Raw genomic sequence first — 6,000 nt, 5'->3', positions numbered from 1 at the left:
CTGGCTCTGCCCCACATGTTTTTTGCCCTTCTCCATTAGGAGACTGGGAGGGTGGAGAAGGGAAGGGCCAAATGCCTCAGGACACTCTCTGCACTGAGCAGAACACAGCTGGCACCCCGCCAGGCCCTGGGCCAAAGCTGGGGCTGAAGTACGGGGTGGAGGGGCCTTGGTTAAGCGTTAACCTGCTTCCCTTGGATAGGAGCCAGGGTCACCCTGAGCCCTATTAAATAGGGAGTCCTGTCCGAACCTCGGCCCCGGGCCCACTGAGAGGGTTCAAGGAGGGAGCGCACTGCACTGCTCTCTCTCGGGAGAAGATGGGGCAGGACGCACAGGGATGGGGCGACCGGGCACCCAGTCTCTCCTCATTCCATTTCGTTCCCTTTGGGACTTACTAGGACTCCTGGAGTTAGCGCAGCGTTCCCTTTTTGGAAGGGGGGTTGGGCCGTGGAGGGATCGGGGCGTCGCTAGACCTCATTTCACCTCTGCCACCAGCCCAGGGTCCCTAACCGTATCCCTTCAACTCTCTGCATTCTGGATTTGTGCGCTCCGGAGGTGGGGCTGGGCTGCAGACTGCGGGATGGAAGGAGGGGGCAGCCCCGGGTTTCATCTCAGGCCCTGAATCCGAGCTAAGACCTTCCCATCCCCATCCCCATCCCCATCCCCATCCCCATCCCCATCCCCATCCCCATCCCCATCCCCATCCCCATCCCCATCCTCTCAGCCTCAGCCTCTCAGCTTCAGCCTCTCAGCCTCAGCCTCTCAGCCTCAGCTTCTTTCCCATCCCCCTGGGCGCGAAGCGCACACCTGGCTCCCAGCTCCCTCCGTCCTAACCTGGATTTCCTGCTCTGGAAGAGGCGGGGGCGGAGAGAGGGAGGGAGAGAGGGAGGGGCTGGAGAGGGAGCCTGGAGGGGGCCGGGCCGCAGACAGAGGGAGGGGCGGGCCGGGCTGGAGCCTCCTGCAGACGTCAGGAACCTGCTTGGCGAGGGCCGCCAGCGGCGCTGCTGCTGCTGCTCCCCGGGCCACTGAGGTTGAGCCGGGGCCGGGGCCGGGGCTGGCTGGCGAGCCGGCCCCGCTCAGCCGGAGCCATGTCCTAGTCGCCGAGCCGCACCTCCACGCCGCGCCGAGCCGGGCGGGCCGGGCCGGGCAGGGCCCGGGCTCCCGCCGGCCCCGCTCCTGGAGTACAGGGAGGAGGAGGAGGTGGCGGCTGCGGCGGCGGAGCTGCTGGCAGGAGCCCGGGCCCTGGATTGGGGGACCCGAGGCCGGAGCAGGTGAGTGAGCCCCCCTCCCCCCTCCCCCGCGTCCGGTCTCCTCCCGCTGCCGGCCCCGGCCCGCCCCGCCCCTCACCTGCGTGGGCACCAGAGAACCTGGGCTGGGGAAGCCTGCTCACTCGGGCGGGGGGCGGCCCACCTGGGCGCGCGCTCCGCCCTCTCCCCAGCCAGACAAAGGCGCGCGCCCCTGGTGGCCCCAGGTGCGGGGCCGGGGCCAGACCCTCCACCCCACCCCCAGCCTGGACTGTCAGCGCAGCGCGGGCGCGGCGGGGCTGGGGGAGGGGAGTGGCTGTCATCCTGTCGCACTGTCCCACTGTCCCACTTTCAGACTTGGCCCGGGGTGGGGTGGGGTGGGGGGGCCGGTGTCCCCGGGGATTGGGAAGACGGACTAGGCTTGATGGCTCGGGGTGTGAGTGTCTCAGGCTGTCGTCTCTGAATCTCTGCGGGGCGGGGATGGCTCCTAAGGCCGCAGCCATTGCTGCGAGAGGGGTGAGCGCTGATTCAGGAGAAGGCCTCTTTTCCTCCCCTCCTCCCTCCTTCCCTATCCCTGCCTCTTCCTTCTTTTTCCTCCTTTCCCGTTCCTGCTCTCATCCCTTCTTCTTTCCTTCCTGCCTTCCCCTTCCCCTGTCCCTGTTATCTTCCCTTCTTTCCTCCCTGCCTCCCTCTTTCCTGTCCCTGTTATTTTCCTTTCATGTCCTCTCTGCTTTTCCTCTTCCCTTTTCCCCATTTTCCTTCTGTCTCTCCTCTTTCTTCCTCATCATTTATTTACCTGTCTCTTCTCCAGCCCTTGTCTCTGTCTTCCTCACTTCTGCTCCTATCTCTCCTCTCTGCCCTTGTGTCTCTGCTCCCCACCCTTTTGTTTCTCTGATTCTTCACCTCCCTATCTCTCTGTCTCTCTCTTCCCTGCTGTCTGTCTCTTTTCTCTCCCTGTTCTGTCTTTCTCTTCCCTACCTACTGTCTCTGCCTGCCTTCCCCTTTCTTGCTATCTCTTCTTTCTCTATCTGCCTTTTTCTCTCCCCCCACCCCCACCTTCCCTCGGCCAGTCAGCTTGCCTCTCTCAATCCTTGAATTTAGGGGTTCTGTAGTTTCTTCCAGTGGAGGCTCAGTTTTCTCTGAGGGAGGAGTTCATGATGTGGATTATTTTTCCTTCTACTAGCCAATGCCAGTGAAGGTCTGAAACCACAAGTGGGTGGGATGGGACTGGACAGGACAGGATTGCCTGCTGGGTAGTGAGAAGTAGCTCCCTGCTTTGGGTCAGCATTGTGTGTGTGTGTGTGTGTATATTGGGAGTACACCTTCATACCTTCCCTCTACAGCATCCCAGGCAGCCCAGGAGTTTGCCATTAGCTTTATCATCTTAGGCAAGTCACTTAATTTTTTTCAACTTCAGTGTCCTTAAGCTATAAAATGGGGATAATGATACTCAGGCTACCTACCTCACTGAGTTATTGTGAGGAATTCATGTTAAAGTTTAAAAAGTTCTACAGGAGTGTAAATTAGTATAATTATTATGTGGCTTCTTTGAATACTTCCAGGAACAGGGTGCTCACTACGTTATAAGGCAGACCATTGTGTTTTTGCACTGATTGTTAGGAAGTTCTTTATTTTAGATTGATGTTTTTCAATAACTTGTCTCACTGATCTTAGTTCTCTTTTGTTTTCCATTGGCTGCATTTTTTTTCCTACCAGATTTGATGTGAATGACCCCAATTTCAGGAGCAGTAGTGCTTGGGAAGACCCTCCTGCTCAGGGAGGGCTCTTGGGTTGTTCTAAGGAATGTGTTCTAGGACTCCAGGATTCTCCATGTGAAGGTAATAAGGAAAAGAGAGAAAAGTCCTGAATGAAAGGCAGAATCCAGAGCAGAACTAGAAGGTACCCTAGGGATCATCTCCCCCAGTAGTTTCATTTGACAGATATGATCTTCAGTCCTAGAAAGAAGTGACTTGTCCAAGGTCACAAAGCAAATTGGTATGAGGTCAAGGTTTTTCTTTTTTCTCCTATACCTCACTGGTAGAATTAAATGGAATAGACTGCCCCCAGAGGAATAGGTCTGGTTTCAAAAGTCTTATTTGCAAACATATTGGGGGTTGATTGGCAAGTACCTGAGAACAAGGAAGGGCCTTTGGAATAGGTATTCGAAGGAGGTGAAGGAGGGAGGTGCACAGTTACCCAGATGCCCAGAGGACAGAACTGGGGCCATCTGGAACAATCCTCCCTCTGACACTTGTTATTCCTGTGAAAGTTCCTTAACTTCAGTTTACTCATGTGAACTATGAACAGTTTGGACTAGATGACCTATGAGGTCCTCTTAGCACTAAACTTAGGACACTCAGGTGGAGTAATAAGATATAATCTTCCTAACTCTTAGAGCAGGACAAGAGGACAAAGATTGTCTCGTGAGACAGTAGATTTCTCTTTGTTTGAAGTCTTTGAGGAAGTTCCTGGACGACTGTGCAATAAAGAAGAGATTCCTGCTCAGGAAGGGGTTAGTTAGATCGATGCCTTTGTACAGCTTGGCCATTCTGAGATGCTATGGACTCCATACCCCACCAGGTGAACAGATTCGAGCAATATAAAAACTGAGCCATATAATACAATCTAACAAGTATTTGTTAAGCACCCAAATGTGTACTGTACAGCAAGACAAAAACAAAATGGTCTTGCCTCCCCTCCAGGAGACTACTTTCCGGAGTAGGATGCTTACATGTAATCTGAGGCAATAGTGCTAACAATTAACGGCTTCCTTAGGACTTCAGTTGTTCAGTCATTTTTCAGTTGTATCTGCCTCTGTTACCCCATTTGGTGTTTTCTTGGCAAAGATACTGAAATGGTTTGGCATTTCCTTCTCCAGTTCATTTTACAGATGAGAAAACTGAGGCAAACAAGGTTAAGTGACTTGCCCAGGGTCATGCAATTGAAAAGTGTTTGAGGCTGGATTTGCACTCAGGTCTTCCTGATTCCAGGTCTGGTGAGCTATCCACTGCGCCCCCTAGCTGCCCTTTCCTATAGGAGAGGGAACACAAATTGAGCCTTGAAGAAGTGAGGCCTGGGACAGCAAATCACCAGTTTGGCTGGAACATGGAATATGTAAGAGTACTGGAAAGGAGCCTGGAGACATATTGTGAAGAAAGAGGAAACCCAGGCCCTGTCCTCTGAGAGTTCATAGTGCATAGGGAGTAAGGAAAGAGCCCTTATCCTTTTTTTTTTTGTGTGTGTGAGGCAACTGGGGTTAAGTGACTTGCCCAGGGTCACATAGCTAGTAAGTGTGTAAAGTGTCTGAGGTCAGATTTGAACTCAGGTACTCCTGAATCCAGGGCCGGTGCTCTATCCACTGTGCCATGTAGCTGCTCCGAGAGACCCTATCCTGATTAAGGCCTGCTCTGAGTTGCTCTCCAACAAGCCCCTGAAATTTCATTGCCCGTTGTAAATCTATCCTTTAAGCTAACGTGCCTAGACTTACCAAGTCTGTCACATGGTATATTTTCCCATGTAGTATGATGCTTGGCATTTCTGTTATGCTTTGTGAATCACAAAAGAATCCAGGCCTCCTGGAGTAGTGGATATCGAGTCAGTCAGTCAATAAGCATTTATTGAGCACCCACTACAACCAGGAATTGTGTTAAGTACTGAGGATCCAAAAAGGAGGTCACAGCAAACAGAAATGTACAGACAGGCTGTATAAAGGATGAATAGGAAATAATTAACATAGGGAAGGTGCTGGAATTAAGAAGGGGCGGGAAAGGCTTCTTGCAGGAAGGAGCATTTTAGCTGGGACTTGGGAGCCCAGAGGCAGAGATAAGAAGGGAGAGCATTCCAGGCATGGGGAACAGCCAGAGAAAATGCCTGGAGCTGAGAGATGGAGCTCCTTGTTTTGGTTTAAGCTGGCCATAGAACCAAGCTCCACTTCTGACACACAGTGCCTGGGTGACTCTGGACAAGTCACCTAATGATGTAGGAGGCAAAAAAGGGTTAATGGAAAAACCCAAGACCCAACTCTAATTCACATATTAGCTCCAAAAGGGAGTTAGATCCCAATTAATGGATAACTTATGTTAGGTTCTCATACCCATAGTGATCAACATCCATAACGGACCAGAACGGGTCAGGTCAAAATAACAATAAAGGAAAAAGACAACCTATAGAAATTCTAATGAAAAATGGAGATGTTTTGAAACTAGCCATGAGAATCAGAAAGAGACATGTGCAGAAAAGGCCAAATTTGTCCCCAGATTCACCTTATGACGCGTAAACCCCCAAAACACACCTCCACTGAAAAAGGTACCCGCCTTGGGGGTTGGCTTAGGACCCCCAGGACCTCCAAATTAGGATAAACCCTCCCCTGAAACACCCATAGGTGGAGAATATTATAATGAGTAGGACAGGCCCTCCCCTGTACTTCCCCAAGGTGGAGATTATTATAATGAGACTGATGATCAAGTTATCCATACTATAAATATAACTGTCTTTCCTTTCCTTATTTGAGAGATACCTTTCCAATATTCTGGTTCTCTCCCTGTGGTCACCCACAGTATTGCAATAAAACTTAGGAAACTGAGTCACTGAGTCTTATAATTCTTTTGGGATGACTCACAAGCAATTTGACCCTAAATTCTAGCCCACATCACTAGGACATTCTCTAAATCTATAAGCTGAAGAGGTGGTGCTGGCCTGCGTAGCAGAGGGAGTTCCTCACCAAGGCTAGTGACATTACAAGTCCAATTCTCATTCTGCC

General features: G+C 51.7%; 1 protein-coding gene across 2 annotated transcripts in view; it reads left to right on the top strand.

Moving 5' to 3' along the window:
* The first annotated feature begins 947 nt into the window (after positions 1 to 947).
* The window catches only part of CEP170B (centrosomal protein 170B), a 110,073-nt gene continuing 105,020 nt past the window's right edge, over positions 948 to 6,000 (top strand). For both annotated transcript variants that reach the window (XM_043981574.1, XM_043981572.1), the window contains exon 1: positions 948 to 1,268. The gene's annotated coding sequence lies outside the window, so the exon portion shown is untranslated. The remainder of the gene's footprint in view (positions 1,269 to 6,000) is intronic.

The sequence above is a fragment of the Dromiciops gliroides genome, chromosome 2 (assembly GCF_019393635.1).
Source record: "Dromiciops gliroides isolate mDroGli1 chromosome 2, mDroGli1.pri, whole genome shotgun sequence".
In the NCBI taxonomy this organism is placed as follows: domain Eukaryota; kingdom Metazoa; phylum Chordata; class Mammalia; order Microbiotheria; family Microbiotheriidae; genus Dromiciops; species Dromiciops gliroides.
This window is presented reverse-complemented; position numbering and strand designations above follow the sequence as displayed.